This window comes from Carcharhinus amblyrhynchos, chromosome 8, assembly GCF_965287045.1.
Source record: "Carcharhinus amblyrhynchos chromosome 8, sCarAmb.v2.hapA, whole genome shotgun sequence".
Lineage (NCBI taxonomy): Eukaryota > Metazoa > Chordata > Chondrichthyes > Carcharhiniformes > Carcharhinidae > Carcharhinus > Carcharhinus amblyrhynchos.
Window position 1 is genome coordinate 25,041,670 of NC_137331.1, and position 26,549 is coordinate 25,068,218.

Genomic DNA, 26,549 nt, shown 5'->3' on the forward strand with positions numbered 1-26,549 from the left:
AAATGTGGGTGGTCTTTGTGTATCTGCTACCATCTTTGATTCTTATGCGCGACCATCTGTTGTTGTGGGCCATGCTGCCAACACGCAGATGGCCATGTGAAATGGTGGTTAATATTGCATGAATGTGACACACAAAAAGAAACCTACCTCTGTCCACTATAGAAGTGACATAAAATACATAAGTAGTTAACTCAGTTATATTCAGACACAGTGATGTTAATAATGTCATTAGGCTCTTTTCTTAATTTTATTACTCACTGTTCCATACAGTTGCTGCCTTTTTTAATTTTCAACTGCTTAGCATGTTGATTTGTTTTGCATTACTTAAAACCTTCTGTGAATAGAAAATTAGAAGAGGTGAAATTTGACCTAAGCAATTGCACAAAAGATATGATAGTGAATTGGCAACTTGACTCATTCTCCCACTAATTATAAATTCAATAAAAAGCTAATGCAAAAGGGGAGAGGATAAAATATGTTGCCCTGTCAATAGCCCACATATTACTCCACTGCCCAAAATTAATTTATTTCCAATTGTATCTTGCCTGTTATTACAAGCCAATGTATCAATTGGCCTCTTGTGTTCCACTGCACAAACATATGCAGGGCAGCCAAGATTCATTTCACCTTTTCTATCCCACTGGAACAATCATATAGTCCCTACAGCACCGAAGCAAGCCATTCAGCCCATCGAGTCTGCACCGACTCTCTGAAAGATCATCTTACCCAAACCCTATCCCTGTAATCCCATGAATACCCCCTAACCTACACAACTTGAGACAATAACGGGCAATTTAGCATGGCCAATCCACCTACCCTGCATACCTTAGGACTGTGGGAGGAAATTTGAGCACCTGGGGGAAACCAATGCACACACAGAGAGAAGGTGCAAACTATACACAGACTGTCACCCAAGGCCAGAATTGAACCTGGGTTCCTGGCACTGTGAGGCAGCAGTGATAAGCACTCTGCCAATCTCAGCTCGTTCTGTGCCTTAGGAGGAGGACAACATCAACAGATATGGCCCGTTGAGGTCCTTATCTGAGTCCTCTGTCGAGGAACTCTTCTGTCCCCTGTTTGTGAACTGATTCACAGACTGTCCATGGCACCTGGCTTTATTGATGCTGCTGACTGTCAGCTCCCAATCCCTTCTGGAGAAAAGCTTTTAGAATCTACTGGCATCCCACTGGAATCATGTCATCTCTACTTTTGTCCACCTCCGGCACTAAAATTACATCCGTGACTCTGGATTCCTCCGTGTTCCACTGCACAGGTTTAGAATTGCAGCAATATTACTCAACAGAAGCCTCTGTCATCCAGTACAACTTCCCATTAAGAGGGTTGGATTGCCTTTAAGAATAGAAGGCGGCCTGTAGTGTGTGAGATGAGTGAATAGTTCTTAGCCAGTTAAGCCAGCCGTGTGACAGATGCTTGGTCCTCCATGACTGTTATAATTCAGATCAGAAACTTCAAAGTTCTTTTATGAAGTCCGTGTGGAACATAAGTATTGCAATTCAAATTTTTGGCCAGGGTAAACGTGATATATTTCACTTCAGGTGTGATTCAAATGACCCATTAAGGAGCTTTTATCAAACAAAGTTTATTTGTGTACACAGTTAACATGTATAGGAAGAAAATTAGCAATAACTTCTACCAATTACAAAAAAAATCATAAATCTTCACGGCTAAACATCGTTCCAACAAAATAAATCCCATAAACAAAAGTCTTTGCTACAGTTTTAACACAGCAAAGGCTAATGCTCCGTGATACTGGAATGTAGTCCTTTGGTTGAATGCTGCAGTTCACTTGAGGCACACCCAGACAAACATGTAGTCGGAACAGCTTCCCAAAACACCAGGGAGATTGTAGTCAAACCAACCACAACAGCAGATTTTCTACTCCAGAAAGGCCAGAAACCTTGCTTCCAGTTAACAGCAGAATTTCCAAAACCATGGAGCGAGAGATAGCGGGAGAGAGAGAGGAACACTGCTTTCTAGCTTGATGTCCACCCTTTCTAAGCTAAAACTAGAAATGATTTCTTAGATTTTTTCCTGGGAGAAACCACCTGACCTTGATTTGTTAATCAGTCTTCCTCCTTACAGTACAAGGTCATAAAAACCCCAGAGTAAAAATAAACAAAACCCCATTTAAGCCATGGAAGTAGCAATATAACAACTTCCAATAGATAGTCCATTAACAATGAGAAAAAAGACTGAAAAGGTCTGCTTACAACTACAGTGAAAATGATTTAAAGACATTTCTTAAAGGTACACTAACATCACAATGACCATCAGATAAATCACATGGCAGTACCAAATTTCTGAACAGCCTACATCCACTAGAACAAGCATTGACAGATCATGAATTGTGACTCCTGTGCCCAAATAATGGCCCAAGACAATTGTTAGCCTCTGTGTATCCCGAAGCCTGGAGCTAATTGTTTGAAGGAACAAGAGATATGTTGAATCACTGCCTGATTTATCAAACAAGTTTCAGCACATCTTAACCAAGGTGGAGGATGTTTGGGTTATCATGTATTTTTAGGGATAATGTATTTTTCATGTAGACCTTGAGTTACTATGTCAGGTTTTTAGCAAATTTTTTGACCAAACAGAACGATCACTATTGGCTAGGCAATGCCATTGCTCCACAAGCTCTTCTTACTCTTGGATAAGGAGGCACATTCACAGAGTTAGGTCTGAGGTAGCAATGATCAATATTGTCTTCACTCTCACATCATTCAAACCTGACTTCAGACATACGATAATGGGCAAGGCTGGTCTGTCCCCACACCTACAGAATTGCTACGGCTAAATAAATGACCATCTGGACGGTCAGAAACAAAGATGCCAAAAGCAGCCACCCTCCCTCTCCTCCACCAACTTTCAGATAGGCATTCAACAATCAGCCATCTCACAGGATTTAGTCATGGTGATTTTGCTGAAATGCAGCAGCAGATTAAGTAGCGTGGTCGCACTGTGTTTAGCACTACTGCCTCATAGCACCAGAGACTTGGGTTCAATTCCAGCTTGGGTCACTGTCTGTGTAGCGTTTGCATGTTCTCCCCATAGCTGCATGGGTTTCTTCTGGGTGCTCCGGTTTCCTCCCACTATCCGAAAGACATGCTGGTTAGGTGCATTGGCCATGCTGAGTTCTCCCTCAGTGTGGGATCTGAGTGTGGCATCTAGGGGATTTTCACAGTAACTTTGTTGCAGTGTAATGAAAGCCTATTTGTGATATTAATAAATAAACTTAAACTCAAATAGCCTAGTACAACTGCAAAGACCATTCAGAAGAGCATGCAACGCAGTAGCAGGACACAAGATTTAGCAACATCCGGGTAGATAAAAATACAATGTGAGCAAATGTGTGCAAAGTTTGAGTTGTATCACTGATGAAAGGCATGTATGTTGAAGAGAAGTGGCCATTAAGACAAGTAAGTAAGCTAACTCAATGTTTCTTGCACTTTATTATGGGGCACTGTGAAAAAAAAAAATTGGATTGGTAAATTTGAAGAGGAACTTAATACAACACAATATCACTGAACTGGTAATTCAGAAGCCCAGGCTGATGCTCTTGGGGACATGAGTTTAAATCCCACCACAGCAACTGCTGGAATTTAAAATCCATTAATACAACTGAGAATTAAAAATAAAACAATTGGGTCTTAGTGCTGCTGACCCCGAAACTATCATCAATTGCTGTAAAAAGTCACCCGGTCCACGAATGCTCTTTGGGAAAGGAAATCTGTCACCCTTACCTGTCTGGCTTACATGTAACTCCAAACCCACAGCAATGCAGTTAACTCTTAATCACTCTCTGCAATGGCCAAGCAAGCCATTAAATTCAAGGACAATTGGGGATGGGCTCGGATTCAGCTTGGGTCACTGACTGTGATGCCCATATCCTATAAAAGAATAAAAAAAAATCAAGATGACTGTTCATTTGGGGTTTATGGTGGTTGGCGACTAACCAGTCACAACAAGGTACTACCAAATTCTTGGCTCACTAGAACCATCTTGCACCAACTTGCAGCATGTTCCTGACTGCATCGGCTGCCACACAAACAAATCCATTCTTTGAGATATTGAGCTGGATTGTCTGCCATTTCACCCCCCTCCCCCCCCTCCTTCCCCAGCCCCTGCCTTGGTGTAGTTTCTGGGGACAGATGTGGCCTGCCATTGGCTGGTGATGGGATCTTCCAGTCCCGCCAATGTCCACGAGGTATTGTGTGCCCCGCATTCTCCACCTCCAGAGAACGTGCCATGGGGGAGTCACAATCAGCAGGACTGGAAGATCCCACCAGTGGGAATGGCCAGAGAATTTCAGCAATTAAATCTAATGAGAGTACAGTCTGAACCCCTCATGCTAAAATGGATAAGAGGAAAACAGGCAATGGATTCATGAACTAATATTTTTATTAACACGAATATGCTGACATGATTAATCATAGAAAGCCTACAATGCAAAAGGAGGCCATTCGGCCCATCAAGTCTACACCAATCACAATCCCACCTCGGCCCTATTCCCATAACATTTCATGTTTACCCTTCTATCCTCCTGAATCTAAGGAGAAATGTAACATTGTCAATCAACCTAACTCACACATCTTTGGAATGTGGGAGGAAACCAGAGGAAACTCATGCAGACACAAAGAGAATGTGCAAACTCCACACAGACTGAGGCCGGAACTGAACCCGAGTCCCTGGCGCTGTGAGGCAGCAGTGCTAACCACTGAGCCACCATTGCCTTAACACACATTACATCAGGTACATAAACCAGGGTCATCTACTGAGAGACAATTTGTCTGGAGTACTGAAACCCTCATACTTAGCAGGCACAGCATACCTATAAATGTGTTGTACTGTGCCTGCCACATCCCAGGCGTGCGAGCTCATTCTGTCTCAAACATAATGCTTGATGCAAGTGAGGAGTGTGTGAAGGAGAGGGTAAGGGGAGAATATACCATCGTATGAAATATGAACAGAGTAGACAGTATGACGCTCAAGCCTGCTTCACTGTACACAATAAGCATGATTGATCTTCTGTCTCAACTCCACTCTCCTGTCTGCTCCTTTTACACTTTGAGTACTTGAGAAGCAAAAAATCTGTCTATCTCAGCCTTAAATATACTCACTGATGGAGCATCCACAAACCCTCTGGGAGAGACAAACGGTCACAATCCTTTGAGTGAAGTAATTTTTCCTCATCTCAAATTCATAATATATCCAAAATAATTGGCCAATTATGCTGAGACTGTTCCCTCGTGTTCTAGATTCCCCAGCTAAAAAGAACAATGTCTACCCTGTCAAGCCCCTTCGGAATTTTAAATGTTTCAGTGAGAGCTCCTCTCGTTTTTCTAAACTTTGGAGAGTAGAAGCCCAATTTAATCAGCTGCCTATCACAGAATAACCCTCTTATCTCAGGGCCAACTACCGAATCCTTGTTGCACCAACTCCACAGCAAGTGTGCCTATCCTTAGAGATGAGAATAAAAATTGTGCTTTGTAGTCCAGATACGGGCTCTGTAAATCCCAATTTAGTTATGGAATGATGTTTGATACTTGTACCGCACTCCCCTTGCAACAAAGTCCGACATGCCATTTGCCTTCCAAATTCCTTGCTGTTCCTGCATGCTAACTTTTTGTGAGGAAAGGAACCAAAGCCCACAAAGATCAATGCTGCAACCGACCTTAAATAATTGACATTTGGGCCTTATCTACTCTGGCTTACACTTTCCTCTGCAATTATGGTTCTCTTCAGTAAGCCTCTTGTGACATTTGTCAGACAATAATGTGATTAATTGGCCATTTCTAGCAGAGCACTTGTAACACTTGTCTGACAATCGATAAAAGTCACACTTTTGACAATGACTACACTTAGTGTACAGAAATAGACTTCATATTGAAAATTGTGTTTAAAACTGTTGGTTGCTGTAGCAATCCTAACTCAATGGAAACACAAAGGTGCTGGAGGACAAAACCTTGCTCCACAGCTTCACTTTAAAATAATAGGTTTCTGTATCTTAGAAAGTAAGCGACAACAATCCTTGAATTATGTATTAAATGTCAAATTAAATCACCAGCATTGATAACATTATAACATGGGTGTTTAGTGGGCAGCACAGTGGCACAATGGCTAGCAATACTACCCCACAGTGCCAGGGACCCGGGTTTGATTCCCAGCTTGGGTCACTGTCTGTACGGAGTCTGCATGTTCTCCCCATGTCTGCGTGGATTTCCTTCGGGTGTTCTGGTTTCCTCCCACAGTGTGGAAGGCATGCTGGCTAGGTGCATTGGCCATGTTAAATTCTCCCTTAGTGTCCCCGAACAGGTGCTGGAATGTGGCAACTAGGAGATTTCCACAGTAACTTTATTGCAGTGCGAATGAAAGCCAACTTGTGACACGAATAAAAGTGTGTTCAAGTCTTCATTTGGAGGAAAGACAGAGATATTGGATGGAACAGAATCTATTAAGTTTTCAGATCTCCATTTAGTGTTAATTTAAACAATCCAATGAATTGACTCCCTGGCAATAGTTGTTTAACCAATCATCTAATCCCAGTAAGTTAGTGTGTGTTTATCCTGGTTATAAATACAGAGGTGAAGACACAATGACGGCAACCAAACAACAAGACAAATAAGCTAGGAAGAGCCAATGGAGAAGTTGCTGATGAGGTGGCAGGCAACATTTAGGGTCTAATTTAACCATACTTACTGGGCATGTGATGGTTTAGGAAGTTGTAACTATGCAGTCAGCATTCATACGCAAATTATCTTGAATACATTTTTCTCACAATCATGAGAGCAGTACAGTGGCACAGTGGTTAGCATTGTTGCCTCACAGCGCCAGGGACCCAGGTTCAATTTTCTGGCCTTGGGTGACTGTGTAGAGTTTGCACATTCTCCCCGTGTCTGCTTGGGTTTCCTCCGGATGCACCTGGTTTCCACCTGTGGTTCAGAGATGTGCAGGTTAGGTCGATTGGCCATGTTAAATTACCGCTTAGTGTCCTTAGTGTCAGGAAATTGGCGGGGTAAGTACAGGGGGTTGAAGGGATAGGATCTGGGTGGAATGCTCTATTGGAGGGTCATGTAGACTTGATGGGCTGAATGGCCTGCATCTGTACAGTAGGGGTTATGTGATTCCATGATTCTATGTTCGCTTTTGCTTACACCCAGCAACAACCAATACAAATAGCAGGATCTCTGATTTTAATTTTCCAATCTAAATTAGAATAGAAGGAATGACTGGAAGGAATGAAAGAAGTAATGTTCAGGAATGGACTTCAAGAGCTTAGGGCCTAGTCAGCTGGCCAACAGAAGATCCACAACAATGGTGAGGCCATTGAAGTTGGGAATGGGCAAAAAAAAACAGGTTAGGTGCTCTTGGAGGCTGTTCGGACTGGAGGAGGTTGCAGAGATAGGGCAGAGTGAGGTCATGAAGGAATTTAAAGCAAAGATGATGATTTTTGAAATGAGACTTTGACAGACCAGTATCAATGTAGACCAGTGAGTATGGCAGTGATCATCAGATCACAGAGTCCATTTGGTCCATTGAATCTGCACCAATTCTCTGACAGAGTATCTTACCCAGGCCCTCTCCCTACCCTTTTCCAAGCCCCACACATTTACCATGGCCAATCCACCTAACCTGCTCATCTTTGGGCTGTAATAGGTGAGCGAACCTTGGTGCGAGCGTAATGCAGCCAGCATATTTAAAATTTATGGAAGGTTGAAAATAGGAAGATGACAAGGAGGATATTGGAGTAGTCACATCCAGAGGGAAAAAAAGGCATGAGTGAGAGCTTCAGCGGCACTGAGACCGGCAATGCTTTGAGGGTGATGATAGAACGGTCGAATGGTTGGAAGCTCATTTCACTGTCCAAAAGGATGCAAAGAGTCTAGTTCAGCCTCAGAGTGACCAGTGACAAGGCTGGAGTCAGTGACTAGGGAATGGGTTATACCAGGGGCTGAAAACAATTCTCTGTTCATCCAAGACTGGGGGCGGGATTTTCCAGCTGCGCTTGTCCCAAAACTGAAAAATCCCATCCGAGGTCAATGGACCTTTGCATGGTCTGCCATCCCACCACCTCCCCACCCTGCCCCAAACCCACCTCACCCACCCTCACCTGCTACAGTTCCCATAGCAGGTGGTATGGGAAAATTTTCCACCAGTCAAATAAGTGCAAATAAGCAGCACATTCATTTCAAATTGTGGTGAGTTAGAGCTGAACACTGTCAATTAACCTGTTGAACGTATAGCCCTGAATTATATATGGGCACATGGAACTTTTTAACAGGGGCATGTAGGTGCCTCTATTTCTCGATCTTTTCACTACTGGGGAAGGTTTTTCGATATCTACTCTGTCTAGAACCCTCCATTCAGCCATCTCATCTTTCAGGAAAACAGAGCTAACTTTCCCAATCTGTCTTCATATCTAAAGTTCCTGAATCCTAGAAACATTTTGATTAATCTTTTCTGCAATCTCGCTAATAACATCCCATCCTTCTTAGAGTATGGCTCCCTGAACTGGATGCAATGCTCTAGCTGAGGGTTTTATTTTAAATCAGTGCCCTATAAAAGTTCAACATAACTTCCTAGCTCTTGTTTTCAATGGGGGTGATCTTACCAATGCACCCTGCTAGTCACTGGACGGGGCAAGCCGATAAGGTAATGAGAAAGCCGAGAAGTTGGATTTGCACCTGATATCTCGCCTCTCGCGGTCTTGCTGGCACCGGATAGCCAGCGAGATCAGCCTCGTGCGGGAAATGGGTGCAATGCCAAATAAATTATTTGAAGTTAATTTAAATCTATTTTGAATTAATAAGCCTGGGAAGCAATCGTCTGGACTTACTTGCCTCTGTGGCCTATTCGGATAAGGATTTTTCTGGCAGGAATCACAGCTGGTCGCCAGCAACGGGGATCAGGCATGATGGCCTTGCTGGTAGAACCAAAGGCCATTGAGGGCCCCTGTGGAAGTCAGAACTTAGGGATGGTGCTCCCTAAGGCACCTTGGCCGTGTTAACCTGGGGTAGAAGGCTGAGGGAGTAGGGCCTACTGGGAGCAAAGCCAGACTTGGAGTGGCTGGTTGGTGCAGGAAGGGACTCACTGCCATTCAGCCATAGGGATCAGCAGAGGAGGGAGGGGGCTAGTTACAGCTGAGCATGTGGGGGTGGGGGGGAATTGGGCTACCAATCGAGGGGTTCTGGCTGGTGATTGGGGGGGTGGGCTGGCCATTGGAGGGAGTTGGGCCAGCCATTGGGTGGGGTTTGGCTAGTAACTGGGGTGTCAGGCTGGCCATCGGTGGGTGGAGCTGGCCATCATTTGGGTCAGGTTGGAGATTGGGGAGGGGTTAGACCGGCATTTGGGGGGGTGGGGGTGGTGGGGGGTGGCTATCATTGCAATCAGTGGGGAGATTGGAGGGGAGACTATGTACAGGGGTGGGGTGGTCACAGGGGGTAGATTGGCCCAGGCAAGTATAGAGGCTTAATTTAGGCAGTGGGCTCCTGTGGAAGCTGGGGTTTGCTGTGTTATTGATGGCTGAGAGAAGCAGAGGCTGAGTGACCTGCACATACATAATTACACCCTCTGCTGCTCTCAACCAGCATTCAGGCGATTTAAGTCTCACCCTCTACAGGCAAGAAAACATTTTTGAGGGTTTTTTTGTCTCAGTGGATAAGATAGTCGATTTCGACTCACCCAAAATATGGCTCAGAAACTCTCCCATTTTCATGCTTGTCTAGACTTAGAATTTATTTCATGACATCTCCCACCGCCCCCCCACCCCACTTCCCGTTTTTCTACTTATAAAGCCTAGGACTCTGCATTATTATCTATGCTCACAACCTGTCTAGCCATCTCCAATGACTTATGCACATGTATACTCAGGTCCCTCTGCTTCTGAATTCCTCCTTTAGAGTTCTACTCTTTATTTTGTCTCTTTGTATCCTTCATACCAAAATTTCACGTTTTTCTGCGTTGAACCCCATCAGCTCCTTGCCCACCCATTCCACCATGTTGTTTTAAGGTTCTACATTATCCTCCTCACATTTCACAATGTAGAATCTTATCTACAATTAATGAATTTCATAAAATTCATTAATTGTGGGATTCTTTCCCTACACCATGATCTAGGTCATTAGTATATATCAAGACTAGCAGCATTGATCCCTAGGGAAATCTACTACAATCCTTCCTTCAGCCTGTAAAGCATCCAATAACCATTATTTTCTATTTCCTGTCGCCCAGCAAATTTTGCACCCAAGTTGGTGCTGTGCCTTTTATTCCATGAGCTATACCTTTGCTCGCAAGTGTGTTTGCAGCAGTGTATCAAACACAACTTGGAAGTCCACAAATACCACATCATCACCTTTTAACTTTACAAAAAACTCCAGCAAGTTAGTTAAACATGTCTTTCCCTCAAGAAATCCTTTCCAGCTTTTGTTAATTAACTCAGTTTTATCCTTGCGACTATTAATTTTGTCCTTGATCATTTTTTTCCAGAAGTTTTCCCCCACCATTGATTTAAAACTAACTGGCCTGTAGTTGTTGGGCTTATTCTTAAACCTTGCAATAACCTAGAAAAAATGTGAATTCAGAGCTGAGGTGGTGAGGAACCCGAGGGGAAGATTAATTCAATGATTGTGAAGAAAGGAGGGAGGACACAAGGCCATCTGGACAATGATCTCAGTTTTAGTGACAAAGATCCTTAATTTCTTTGATGTAGGTGGTAAGGATGGATGAATTGGGGAGTTGAGCTTAAGAAGATGTTTCGTACTGTTTAATCGAATCCCAGGGTTAATCTTTGCTTTTTGGAAAGATGCTAAAATAATGATCGGCTTTCGTAGAGGAAAACAGGATCAAATATCTCTTTATGAAGTTCAGTCAGATCTGGTGATAAAAATGGTTCATAGAATCATAGAACCCCTACAGTGCAAAATGAGGCTATTTGGCCCATCGAGTCTGAATTAACCACGATCCCATCCAGACTGTATCCCGTAACCCCATGTATTTACCCTACTAGTCCCTCTGACATTTGCTTTAATTTAGAATGGCCAACCCACATAACCCCCACATTTTTTGGAGTGTTGGAGAAAACTGGAACACTCAGAGGTGTTCCCACACCATAAATGTTCACCCGTGCCATAAATATTCAAGACTGCATTCCTTGGATTTAAAGAGCTGAGGGCCACATTGGAGTAACAAATAGGGGAAAAGAGAGAAAAGTATTTTGGGGACAAGTGCATCAAAGGGCTTGATTAAGCAGATTGGTAGCTTAAGAATTGTTGTGAAGATGTGAGGGCCAAAAGCTAGAGAGTAGAGAATGTCAATGTGCTAGTGTGAGTAACTTGAAGGAGAGTTTTTTTCTGAGGCAATACTAAAGGAAATGGAATTAGAAAGAGTGCGAGGGGCACAATTGCAGGGAGATTCTAAGTGATCAGAGTCAGTGATTGTCACAAAGGGAGTACTGAGACTCTGCGCAGTTGAACTAAAGATCACAACCAGGATATTTACTCCAATCCAGCCATGCAACATTGAAATCGAAACAATCCACATGTTTAACCATCTGTTTCCTCTGGGTAATCCAACTTCCTCCCTCAGTCCAAAGGTATGCAGCTTAGGTGCATTGGTCATGCTAAATTGCCCCTTAAGTGTTCAGGGATGCGTAAGTTAGATAGTTTAGGGGGGTAAATGTGTGGCGTTAAGGCGGTTAATGTGTGGATTGTTGTTGATGCAAACTCGATGGGCCGAGTGGACTGCTTCTGCACTGTGGGGTTTTATGATTAATACAGAGAAGTCCAATTCGGCAGCTTGACTGAACGAGTGGTGTCCGAATAGAAAACACCGAGCAAATCTATTATCATTCCAACCATTTGAGTATGCAAGCTTTACAGTTCTTTAATGGAGATGATCTCCATATGAAGATCCGAAGAAGAGTCATATTGAAATTGAAACAAAACTCTGTTTCTTTCTCCACCGATGCTGCCAGACATGCCGAGTTTTTTGTCACTTTCTGTTTCCATTATGACACATAAAGGTCTCTCGTAGGAGCAAACAATATAGCAAGACTGGACCTCCCTCTGCTGTCAGTTAATACAGAAATCCATGTTGGTGGATATAAGCATAGAGGAAAAAAAGGTTATGATTTATCTTAATAATACCTTGGACTGTACAGTGACTAAGAAGTTCAGTTGCTTCCTGAAGGATGTAACGGCAGTGATGTTTATTATTACTGGTGGTGTAGTCAAGGGGATTGAGTGTCCCTGTAGGACACTGTGGACAAAACAAACCACATTTTCCATCCTGTCCCTGCTGAGTCTGAGCCTCTTCATGCGCCAAGTCATCCATCAGGTGTAAACTAGCACCTTCTGCTGTGATAAACTTGTTGCCTAAAGTAACTTTCTCTATGAGCAGTTCATCTCTTTTGCCCAATGCACTGTCAAGCTGTCATTTTGCAAAAAAAAATGCACAGGCTGTGGATTCATGCTGAAAGATGGAAACCTAGTTCTGCCCTGCATTCTGCTGAACACTACAGTGAATTTCAAAGTCATGATGTGGAGATGCAAGTGTTGGATTGGGGTAAGCACAGTAAGAAGTCTCGTAACATCAGGTTAAAGGCCAACAGGTTTATTTGTTAGCACAACCTTTTGTAGTGTCGCTCCTTCTTCAGATGAGTGGGAGTTGTATTCACAAGTAGGGTATATATAGACACAAACTCAATTTACAAGATAATGGCAGGAGTGTTCTCTTCCTGTTGGGGAACACTTTAGCAGTCACAGCATTCAGCCTCTGATCTTCGGGTAAGCATTCTCCACATGACACGTGACAAAGCAGAATCGCTGAGCAGAAACTGATAGCTAAGTTCTGCACACATGAGGACGGATCTGGATCTTGGGTTCACGTCACATTATTTGTAACCCCCACGACTTGCCTGGGATTGCAAAATCTCACTAACTGTCCTGTCTGAAGACAATACACATCTCTTTAACCTGTGCTTAACTCTCTCTCCACTCACATTGTCTGTACCTTTAAGACGTGATCACCTGTAAAGAATCACATTCCAACTATCATGTAATTGAGTTTGTGTCTCTCTATGCCCTGTTTGTGAACACAACTCCTCATTCACCTGAAGAAGGAGCAGCACTCCAAAAGATTGTGCTACCAAATAAACCTGTTGGGCTTTAATCTGGTGTTGTGCAATTTCAAATTCTCCAGGGTTTGAGGGTAAGACCTTTGGGGGAGGGTTTTTGGCTCCGAAGGGCAGGTTCCTCTTCCCTTGCCAGACGTGAGCTCACCAAGTGAAAGCAGCTAGACGACCCGCTTGGCACCAATACAATGGAAAGTGGAAGCTATACCCTTCAGTCAGGTCTTCACCTGAACCACTTTCCTCAGTATTGGTGCCAACGCCTCATGAATCATAAGTTATAAAATCCGTACATTTGATTTCATTTGATTTTCTTTAATTTGATTTGAGTTTTGTTGCATGTATTGGTATACAGTGAAAGTGTTGTTCCTTGCAAGCTATACAGGCAAAACATAGCGTTCATAGAGAAGGAAAGGAGAATGCAGAATGTAGAGCAGGAGTAGGCCACTTGGCCCAATTGTCTGCACCAACTCTCAACAGAGAATCTTATCAAGGTCCAAACCCCTACTCTATTCCCATAACCCCACACAGTTAGCATGGCTAATTATCCCAACTGACACACCTTGGGATATTTAGGGATAAATTTAGCATGCCAATCCACCAAGCACATCTCTGGTGTGTGGGAGGAAACCAAAGCACCCAAAGGAAACCCACGCAGACACGGAGAGAACACACAAATTCCATGCAATCACTTAAGGTGCTGTAAGGCAGCACTGTGCCACCCTTTCTCCCCACTAGTCTTTACCCACAAATTTATAGAACCATAGAATTTCTTCAGTACAGAAGGAAGCCATTCAGTCCATCAAGTCTGTACTGACCACAATCCCACCCAGATTGTATTCTTGTAACCCTACACATTTACCCTGCTAATCTCCCTGACACTATGGTCAATTTAACATGGCCAATCCACCTTTGGAGTGTGGGTGGAAACCAGAGCACCTGGAGGAAACCCACACAAACATGGGGAAAAAGTGCAAACTCCACACTGACAGCGCCCAAGGCTGGAATTGGGCCTGAGTCCCTAGCGCTATGAGGCAGTAATGCTGAACACTGTGCGGCCCTCTGTGCCACCATGCTGCCCCTTCTCATCTTATTTAGCTCACACCAAGTTACTGCGGGCTCAAGTAATGATACAAAGATTATTAGCTTTGACATTTCGAGAAGGAGGGGGCAAGGACACGATGTGGGGAGAAGATTCCAATTACATCAAAAATCAGGAAAATGGTTAAAAGGAAGGAGAACGCAGGAGATGTTATTAATGGAAGTGTTAGAATTCAAAAAGGAGGTACAAAAACTAGTATAAGGGTACTTTATCTGAATGCTTGTAGCATTCAAGACAAGGTAAATGAGTTGGAGCGCAAATCATTGTGAACGTGCATTATTTGTTGTCGTTACACAGACATGGTTGCAGGTAGGTCATGACTGGGAGTTGAGTATCCAAAGGTATCAAACTGTTCAGAGAGAGTGACAGGAAGGTAAGGGAGGTGGTGTAGCTCTGATATTTAAGGATGATAAATAAGAAGTCTCACAACACCAGGTTAAAGTCCAACCAATTTATTTGATAATAAACTCACAAGCTTTTGGGTGTGCCCCTTTGTCAAGTGAATGGAGAGTTAACCTGGTGTTGTGAGACTTCTTACTGTGTTTACCCCAGTCCAATGCCGGCATCTCCACATCATTTAAGGATGATATCAGGGCGTAGTGAGAGATGATACAGGTTCTATGAGAAAAAAAGATTGAATCCATTTGGGTGGAAATTAGAAATAGTAAGGAGAAAAAGTCGCTGATAGGTGTATAGAGGACATTCATTAGATTGATTCTGGAGTTGAGAGGGTGGCTTATGAGGAGAGGTTGAGTAGACTGGGGCTATACTCATTGGAATTCAGAAGAATGAGTGGAGATCATACAGAGACAGATGAGATTATGAAAGGAATATATATGATAGAAGCAGGGAAGTTGTTTCTATTGGCTGGTGAAACTAGAACTAGAGGGCATAGCCTCAAAATAAGGAGAAGCAGATTTAAGACAGAGTTGAGGAGGAACTTCTTCACATAAAGGGTTTTGAATCTGAGGAATTCCCTGCCCAGTGAAGCAGTTGAGGCTACCTCATTGAATGTTTTTAAGGCAAGGATAGATACATTTTTGAACTGTAAAGGAATTAAGGGTTATGGTGAGCAGGCAGGTAGATGGAGCTGAGTCCACAAAGATGAGCCATGATCTTATTGAATGGTGGAGCAGGTTCGAGGGGCCAGAAGACCTATTCCTGCTCCTAGTTCTTGTGTTCTTATGTTCTCCTTTTCAATTTTTTTAAATTTTAAATCCCATGCCCAGTCCCTCACGATAGTAATTCCTACATTAATCCACAATATACAAAAGCAGGGCATCTTGCAACATGATACCAAAAGAGAAATAAAGAGGAGAGATTAAGAGAAACAGAGACAGACAGAAAGTAAAAAAAGAGTTTATATTTAAATTTGAAACCCTCGGGAACAATTTACTCTAAGCAGGAGAGAGACCCATAATTTCATGTTTTCCCTTTCTGGACCACCAAAGTTGCGGCCTTGCAAAAATGTGAACCACACTGTGAGAAAGGTCTTCACATTGTTAAATGTTGGCCATTACACTCTGGGTAAATCTGCTTTTATAGAGAAAATCCAAAAATTTCTTGGAACTCAGCGGAGGTTGGTCGCGCACTTTAGCTTTTTGTGAGGCAAAGCAGAACAAACCCCCCAGAAAGTAGTTGTACATCTCTCACCTCAGGTTTCTAGTTTTCTTTTAGGCACAGGGTTTGGAGATGCCAGTTTTGGACTGGGGTAGACACAGTAAGGAGTCTCACACCACCAGATTAAAGCCCAACAGGTTTATTTGGTAGCACGAGCTTTCAGAGCGCTGCTCCTTCATCAGATGAGTGCACTCACCTCATGAAGGAGCAGCACTCTGAAAGATCGTGCTACCAAATAAACCTGTTAGGTGTTGTGAGACTTCTTACTTTTGGTGCAATTAGCAAAAGCAATTGTAAACTAATCAACATCTTCCCAGAAAATGTTGAATTTTTGTTTCACTTCTCAACAGCCCTCAGCATATGTAGACTGTCAGTAATTGAATACAGAGGTAAAGGTCTAAGCAGTACAGTTTGCCTCTGCATTTATATTGATATGCTGAGTATTGCCAATGTTTTTTTTATGCAATAGAATCTCATCATAAAAGCCATCAAGTATTGTGGGTCAACAATGATAGTCAATAGCATTAAGCACTCTTCAGAAGTGAGCTGTGATACAAAATGCTGCTGTTGTACAGTAGTGAAATGTTTTCACGCAGTGTATCAGCCACTCCCCCTAATTGCTGATAGTTGACAGATTGATTCCTGGTAATCATCACCAGGAGCTTGAAAAAGTAGCAACTTCAATGCCTAATGACAATTACAACATTCTAAATCTAGCCACAACTCGTGACATTGCCCTGTAAGACTCCATTTGTCGAAGTATGCTGTATCATTATTGCTGTTCTTCCAATGGCAAATAGTGTGGGCGGCACGGTGGTTAGCCCTGCTGCCTCATAGCACGATGAACCCGGGTTTGATCCCGGCCTTGGGTAACTGTCTGTGTGCATTCATATGAAGAAAAGTTCTGCTTTATAATTGCAGATTTGTTTCATATGAAAAAGGAGAATATTACGTCACCGATTGCACATTGTCATTGTTCCACACTTTTCACAGGATATGTATGAGAAGAAATGCATGTGGTAAAAATGCTCTTTCACAGCCTTCATTTGTGAACATTGTAAGATTGTTATTAATTGATAAGAAATGTACAGCAGCTGCTCCCAAAATCTCGGTGCCTAAGATCTCATCATGGGGGTGATTCCACACTCTGGACAGAATTTTCCCATCCCACCCGCCACACAATCATAATGAGTGAGATCGTGCAATGGTCCATTGACTCGGACGGGACTTTTCCGTCTGGGGCAAGCACGGCTAGAAAATTCCATCCTCTGAGTCCCAGTTGGTCACACAGGTCATATGACCCTTACTCTGCTGTGTTGCCCCTAAAGATACATTCACCACAGTGTGTAATATACTGCACATGATGGAATGTATGGATCGGATTTTCTGGCCCCTCACAGCATGTTTCCCGACAGTGGAAACAGATTGACATTGGCAGTTGGCAGGATTTTCTATCTTGCTGATGTCTACGACGTGTTGTGTGGTTCACCCGTCCCATTGCCAGGGAACCCAAAGAGGTGGGAGGCCAGAGTGGGTGGGGGCGACTCCTCAACTTTTCCTAAATTCCATCAATTTTTTTCACAATTCCTGTTGAATCTTCAAGTTATTGTTTTCCTCGTATTAGCCAACATTCTTTAGTCCTGAATGAAAAAAAAAACTTTGGGCCTTCTCGGCCCATGGTTTCTTTTGCCTGAGCATCCTTTCTCTTAACTGAATTCCAGGGATGGTTCTTTCAGTTGCCTGATGGCAGCCTCATGAGGCCCGAAGGTCCATTGATTCCTGTCAACCAGTTAACATTTCCCACCATCAGAAAGGTGATCGACAGCCAAGGAAAATGGAGCCCTAAATATTGTATCTCATGCTTGTGGAGGGTGGGTCACCTGGATGGCTTCTCATCCGCTCAGACTTTTGCATGTACAACTCCTCTTGGGAATTGAAACTAAAACTTAGATTTCTTAGTGTAAATAGTTTTTGGTTGTTGCCGTTAGCGTGCACCCTACCCCTTTCCCCCAAAAGCCAGGTGCATAGTTTCCACTTTGTGTGTTGTTTAAGATAACTCTATAGCAAATCTGGAACAAGATCCTAGAAAGTTGTTCTACCATCTCAGTCTTGTAATTCCTGACCTGGTTGTGGGAACTAGCTTCGGGGAGTAAACTCACATTTACAAATGAGAACACAAGAAATAGAAGCAAGCGTAGGCCACCAGGCCTTCAAGCCTGCCCTACCAGTCAATACAATCGTGGCTGACTATGCCAGCCTCAATTCCTTTTCTGTGTCATTTCTCCATAATCCTCTATTCCTCAATCTATCGAATATTTATCTAGCTCCCCGTTAAATACTTCTAATGATCCAGCCTCCACTTTCTTTTGTGGCATAGAATTCCAGAGATTCACCACCCTCTGCAAGAAGAAATTTCTACACACCTCAGTTTTAAATGTCTAGCCCTTTATCTTATAGCAATGTCCCCTTGTTTGAGACTCTCCCACGAGTGAAAGCCTCTCATCATCTACAATGTCAAGCCCCCTAAGGATCTTATATGCTTGAATAAGTTCATCCGTCACTTTTCTAAAGTCCAAGGAATACAGACCCAGACTATTTAGTCTCTCTTGATAGGACAACCTGTCATTCTAGGAATTCACCTGTTGAATCTCCTTTGGGCTGCCTCCAATGTTACTATATAATTTTATGTTAAGGGGACCAAAACTGCATGCAACATTCCAGGTGAGGCCTCTATAAATGCAACCTCTATAAATGCAACAAAACCTCCCCATTTTTAATAAAGACCAAAATACTGTTTGCCCTTTGAATTACTTGCTGATCCTACTTGCCAGCTTTTTGTGATCCATCAACTAGAGTGTCCAGATCCCTCTGTACTTCATTCACCTGTACTCTCTTCATTGAGATAATAATCTGTCTTTTGATTCCTCCTACCAAAGTGCATGACCTTACACTTCCCCATGTTAAACTCCACCTGCCAGGTTCTCGCCTAGTCACACAATCTATCTATATCCCATTGCAGAATCACAATATCCTCATCCCAACATGCCCTTCCACCTATTTTTGTATCATTCACCAATTTGGAAAACCTTACACCCTGTTCTTTCCACGAGGTCATTAATGTAAATAGTGAACAATTGCGGGCTAAGAATTATAAATTCTCAGAGAAAAAGATGAGGCTCTTCTGGGAAGAGTTAGATTTAATTCATCATGATGTAGTACATGGCCACTTCCATGGGTAAAGGGTCCACAAACAACTATCCGAGTCATGGACAATGATTGAGAGAAATAGTTTTTAGTAACATAATTATAAAGAACCTCAAGGGAGCCAGTAGAGATTTTGGAGAGCAAAATGAAGTTAAAATCTGTGGGAAACAATAGCTGGGGAGAGTAAAACAAAAAAATCAATTTGGAACAATTGAGATTTAGTAAGGCTGAATTATTACGTGATTATTGCACTGAATAACAACAGTGCTTTCACATCTAAAGGTAGATACTTCCATAATTACCATAACTGTTTGATGTTACTACAGTACTGATATACTTACAGATCACAGAAATGTTGCCAGTGCACATGGACACAATCTGAATACAGTATAGATTATAATTGTTTGTTTAATAATTGTTTATTGGCCTGGAGGCAGATTGAGAAGCATTCCATGTTGCAGTATGGTCCAGTGGGAGCGGGGCTAAGTGGGGAGTGAAATCAATGGTGCAAATTTTAGGAAACACATCGAACCTAAGAAAAATCATTAATGCAGTGCAGAATGACAGCGAGGATCTAAGATAGCAGATCTTATGTAAGGCAGCATGTGGCACAGTGGTTAGCATTGCTGCCTCACAGCACCAGGGACCCACATTTGATTCCTCGCTTGTGTCATTGTCTGTGTGGAGTTTGCATGTTCTCCCTGTGTCTGCATGGGTTTCCTCCGAGTGCTCCAGTTTCCTTCCTCAGGCCGAAAGATGTGCTGGTTAGCTGCATTGGCTATGCTAAATTTCCCCCCAGTGTACCCGAACAGACACGGAGTGTGGCGACTAGGGGATTTTCACAGCAACTTCATTGCAGTGTGAATATAAGCCTACTTGTGACACTAATAAATATCAAAACTGTAGCAAACATAGCAACATAAGAATGGGAGAGGCTACTTAATCCCTTGAGACGGTACCTGCCGTTCGATGATATCATGGCTTATGCAGCCTAATTCTGTTCAGCCACCCTTGCCTCGTATCCCAAAATTAATTTTGTTAACAAAAATTTATCAATCTGTTTTCAAACAATTGATCTGACACCATTTGCTCTTTGTGGGTGAGAGCTCCAAACTCTGATTACTATTTAATTGTAGATATTTGGCTCTAACGTTTAGACAATACCCTCGAGTTGCTAGGCAGCCAAAATAATTTCTCTCATTATAGCCCATTTGCTCCCCTTGATGTCTTGTGAACTTTAATCAAATCACTCCTTAAACATCTAAATTTCAGGGAATACAATCGTACTTTATGTAACCACTCCTTGTAAGCTAACCACTGGCGTCCAGGTATCATTCTGGTAAATCTAGGCCGCACTCCTTCCGAGGCCTTCCTCAGGTGTGATGCCCAGCATGGCTCATGGTCGTTCAGGGATGCTGGAAGCAGTGTGCTTTGTCTCACCCAAGCAATCTTGATTCAATTCCTCTAGGTATAAAGGCAAGCATTTATTAGTTATTCTGATAATAGCGACTTCTGCAAGTCACCAAAACACACACACACACACACACACACACTCACGCGCTCCCAGCTCTCCCCTGGCATTTTTGGACATCTACTATTATTACATTTTAGATATTCCAAAATTACCCTGTTGTAATCTTATCCCAAATCTCACCGGCTATGATTCCTGTGGCGGGCAGGATGGGAAAATTCCATCCTTGGATTCTGTTCAATTCCCAAAGCATTTGCTTGAACCCAGGTTGCACAACTTCTGAAACATTATCAACGTAGAAAAAAATGGAACCAGTGCCTTACAGCAGGTCTGGTAACACTTCTTTTGCTTGTACACATTTTTCGACCACAATAACTTCATGGTGACCTGACTAACCTGCCTCAAGGTTCCCAAGGACGTGAATGTGGAAGAATCATCGATGATTCATAGAATCATAGAATCCCTACACTGCAGAAGGAGGCCATTTGGCCTGTTGAGTCTGCACTGACCACAATCCCACCCAGGTGCTATCCACATAACCCCGCATATTTAGCGTGCTAGTCCCTCTACCTACGCATGCTGGGACACTAAGGGCAATTCAATCTGGCCAATGCACCTAACCACACATCTTTGGACTGTGGGAGGAAACCCATGCAAATACGCAGAGAATGCGCAAACACCATACAGACAGTGACCCAAGCTGGGAATCAAACCCAGGTCTCTGAAACTGTGAGGCAGCAGTACTAACCACTGTGCCGTTGTGCTGCCCAATCTAACGACAATTAATGGATTAAATCTTGCATGAGCAATGTTATCACACGATATATGCTGTTAGGCCTTTTGTCTTGTGGCCTTCAATGTGAATATAATTGCCATAAGTGCAAACTGATAACGGAGCATGATAACAACGGAGGAAAATCATGACATGGATTTCACATTTGGCGCATGCGTGAAGTCAGATGTAGAACCCACTCTTGGGCAAGATCATGCTCTCACTGGGATGCGCAGTGTGATATATATCTTCCAGTTGACCTGAAAGTGCATATGAGGGTTGATTCAAGTCCGGTGCTAGGTCCAATGTAAACTTCTGCAGGGAGCACCCTGAGGTGACAGGAGAGGAGGAGGGAGGTTTCTGCAATAATGAAAGGAATCTTTGATAGGGATACTGGCCTCATCATTTGGTGGACGCAGAAGACTTGTCGGGCATGCCCGATCTACCCCCTGCTGTTCCAATGAATACTTTGGTGTCCTTCTGGTGGAGAATGTCAATGCCACATGAGACATTTTGATGCCCAGGAATGGCAAGAGTGGGTCATCGCATGCAGTAAGAATGCCTGGGCGGAGATGCCATCCTGGTGGTGTGCAATACATGGCTTTGGTGCCACAAAAGGTTCAATGGTGTTCTGTGATCAGCAAGATGAGTGCAGGGATGGCATGAAATGGTGCGGGGCGTTGTAGTTGGTGATGCAGAAGGGTGTAGGGGTGCATGTGTTTACTGGTACTGAAAGCTGCACTGCCAAGGCTGGGATGGCTGAGTGCTTGGCTTCAGTGTATTGGATGGTGAAGTGTGCCAACCTGACACACGTCACAACTTGGCTTGTGGGAGGAGTCGGGGTGGTTAAACTGAAGTGGCACATCAGGGAGAGGGTGCACTCAAGATGAATTCTGTTCTACCTTTCAGGAGAAGTGGAGACATACTGTGGCAGAATGCAGAGGAAGTGGTGTGTTCAATCTGCATGAAGAACTGGCAGAGGCGATAAGCTCCCAACATGCCAGCAGTAGGAAAACTGCTAGAGATCTGTTTCTGAGGCAGATGATGAGACCTGGAGTTGTACATCAGGGACAGATACTGGATGACAAGCAGGATGCACAGGGAGATCTGGTGGAGATCCCAGAGAACCTGAATCTTGGAAGAGTTCATGAGGAGGCTAAACACTGCGTTGACACTGAGCATCAAGCACTCAACCTCCTCTATTGAGAAACTGGTTAGTCTCATGGAGAAGCAACTTCTGGGAGAGACTCAGAGATTCCCAGGGTCATGCTCAGACCTGCAATCCAACACACAAGCTGTGACTTGAGGAGATCGTTGTCAGTTTGTGAATGAGGCACTTAACTCTCTGTGGTGTCCGCCCATCAATGATGATTGGGGAGGTGCAGAAGTACCTGACACTGATGGATAAGCTGCCTATCTTCTCTATAGGGTCCTCTCAGGGTGCTCCGGATGAGGGCACAATCCCCTCTGTCCTTCCGCTACTGACCACTGTGTCTGATGATGCTGCGATGATTGAGGAGTGTCCAGCCATGATGGTGGGCACACCCTCTCAGGCAGAGCCTGTTCAAACTCTGCTGGCCAGGGTGCGATCACTAAGATAATCACAGCCACCAAGACAGTAACATCAGCACGCTGCCATCAGTACCCCTACGAATGAGGGGGAGGTTCACCAAGACTCATCACTCATGCATGTAAGTTGAAGGCACTTTGAGCACAAGAGGAGTTTGTCATGGATTACATTATTTTAGTTCATCATTTTGAAATTTGGCCAAAATTTATTTTCATTTTTGGTGTATTGAAAATGACATAAACTCTGATTTTTTCAAATGGGGTGAGTTGGCTTGATGGTTACAATAGGAGCCAGATTTAGCACAGGCTTGTAACTCTGTGGTTGAACCTGCTGCTGGAGCTTTGGGTTGGTCTAACATATTACAATTGTTTATCAAGGAGACAGTCCATTGGCACAATGAAGGATTGATGCCCTGGAGGCCTAACTGAAGGACACAAAATCAAAGCACCCCTGATGCCCCTGCCTTCCTGAAGGAGGTTCTTCTTGTCTGCCTTCATACCCTCACCCTGTGCCTCCCCGGGCTCTTCATCAGACCCATCACTGGAGTCATCCTCCCTGGCCTGTGGAGCTGCCTCATTTTCCTCATCCTCTTCTGGGTCACCCCTTCCCAGAGGGTTGGCCCAGCGAAGGTCAGCAATGACTATAAGTCTGGAGCATTCTGCAATTCTCCCCTGGATCTGTCCAGGCAATTGAAACACATTTCAGCATCTTGATGATCCTTTCCATCATAGCCCCTGTGGAGATGTGATACCAGTTGTATCTCTCCTCTGCTCCTGTTCTTGCCTGCTGCAGTGAGATTGTCAACCACCTTTTTAAGGGAAACTTTTTATCACCAGGGGCCATCCATGCAATTGTGCAGAGGCCACGAACAGCTTTGGCACATGTAAGTGGCATAAGATGTAAGGATGATGTGAGCTGCCTGGCTAACAGGCACAAACTTACAGAACCTGTGTACTGTGGTTGCAGGCAATCTGCTTATTCATTGAATGGAAAGAGTTTCGGTTCACAAAAGCTTGACTCAGCCCCCGGCACCTTGGGGTCCACATGAGTACAATCTTATAGCCAGGATGTGGGGGAACTCAGCAATCACCGCAAAGCCTCTGGCTGTCTCCACTTGGCTGCCTCAAACTGCCTGACAATGGATAAATGTGTGGACGTGTCTAAAGATCGTGTCAGAGATGAGTTTGATACAACTGTGTGCAGCTGATTAGGACACACCACAAGATTCCACATTGACCCGTGGAAAGAACTGATGGACGAGTGATGGAGGGCTGTTGTGATCTTCAAAGTCACTGACATAGGGTGAGCACCCATGCAGTTGGAGGTGATTTATGGCCCAATCATCTGTATATTACTGTCACTGAGCCAACAGAGAGATTTCTTCCGTACTGGACCGTGAATATTTGGAGGTAGTTGGATTGCTGCCCGTGGAGTCTAGCTACATGCTAATGACATTTCCTGTGGACCTACCACCTTGACCTCCCTGCTGAACATGCACTAGGGCCTCTCCTCCCAAAGGTCTCTCCCTGGGCTGCTGTCTTCACTCACTCCTCTCCCTCCTGCCTCTCTCTTCCTCTTAAGAGGAGGTCCCACCAGCTGAATGAATATATATCCCATTAAATGAGATGCACAAAGACATGTGCCGTGCGATTAAGGATGCACAGGGCTGAAATCCTCAGGCATTTGAGTTATAGGGCCCGATTTTATCATCAAGTTGCGCCTGTTTTCGGGATTAAAAACTTGGTAAAGTCGGACGTGAGGTGAGTAGTGGGATCTGCACCCGCCTCCGCACCTGTACTCCCTTTACCAAGACCTAAAAATGGCCGCAATCGGGGAAGGCATTATTGGGCCTGGGAGTGATGGAGCAGGTGAGCATTTTTCTATTTTTTTTGAGGTTCCCCCATAGCCACACAGTCTTAAAAAGCTACAGCAATCAAAAGGAAATCTGGCAGAACTGTGAATTAAGTCAGCAGCAAAATGGCAGATACACTGAAAGTGCTTGTGTTCCCGGGATCTTTTATTCCGCTCATGGGTGACAATTTGCTAAAAATGTGCCAGCCACCTATTGCTCACCTGATGAGGGAAAAATCACACGGCTAATGTAACATCGCAATGGGATTTTCAGTGGCCTTAATTGGCCCTTTAACTGTTGATAGGTGTGGCTGTGACTCCCATGTGCACCTGCTGACCTCTAATATTACACGCATGCACATATCCACCATAAAGTCGGGATGCCTGTCCAACATCATTTCATGTAATTTTTACCTGCATTCAGGTTGAATGTGCCCAACCTCGGAGTGTAAAACTCAGGCCCATAAATTCCAATCTTGTCAGGTATAGAAAGAGAAATAAAGGGCAGAAAGACTTGATCAAGACAGAGAGAAGAATATAAGGTAAAAATATGAAACTTGACTTAATTATTAAAACTCTCTCACAAGTAATGGCTACATGGAGGAATGAGACTCAGCAATGTAAATTGGACTAGTGGGACTGATTTGCATTGAATGACAATTATCGTACATTAGAAGGGTACTTAGACTGTCTGTTAAGAACCCAAACTTTCTGTGATGGTTTTAGTGATGACTCACGTGATGAAGGAGCAGTACTCCGAAAGCTCGTGATAGCAAATAAACCTGTTGGACTTTAACTGGTGTTGTAAGACTTCTTACTGATGATTTTAATGGCTAATTAATGTGCAAATCCAGCAGACTCTTATAAATAACAGGCAGCTAAGGGCAAGATGTTGTTCGTGCAAAGCTAAATGTTGAGCGCGTAGTTTGACTAGCAGATTCTAGAGATACACAACTCACACTGTATCCTGCTACGATATTGTGTATGGTTCTGGGCACCACACTATGAGAGGGTTGTGAAATTGGAGACAGTGTGGAAGAGGTTTGCAAGAATGACTGAGAAACTTCAGTTATGAAAATAGATTAGAGAGATTGAGACTGTTCACTTCAGGGCGAAGAAGGCTGAGAGAAAATTTGACGGAGATGTTCAAAACCATGAGGGGGTTGGACAAAGTAGATAGGGAGAAACTGTTCCCGCTCATAAAAGGATCAAGAATGAAGGGGTACAGATTTAAAGTGATTTGAAAAACAAGCAAAATGGGATGTGAGAAGAAAAAACATTTTCATACAGAGAGCGGTCTATGTCTGGAAGTGTGTTGAAGACGAGTTCAATCAAGGCATTCATGAGGACATTAGATGATTATTTGAATAGAAACAGTGTATAAGGGTCTGGGGAAAGGACAGGAAAATTGCACTAAATCATGATATACATTTGGAGAGCTGGTGCAGACACATTGGGCCAAATGGCCTCCTTCTGCACCATAATTCTGTGACTCTGTGATTTTTTTGTCCCTTCAACTTGCTGTGTCATTTGTGCATTATCACAAAGTGGATAGTTAGCACATCATTGCTTTTCTAAACCAATTTGGCCTGAATGAAATCTTAATTTCTGTTCAAACAAGAATTCAGATTAATTAGAGATGATGAAGTTTGGAAAAAGAAACCTCCCTGGTGATTATGGCTATAGATGTCACTTTCTCATTGCAGGAATTAGTGGAAACTTGTTTCTTCTCTCATTTCTGGGAATTAAGACCAGCCGCAGAATAGAAAAATTATATTGGAGCTAATAAGAAAACAATGTGTTGCACCATACATC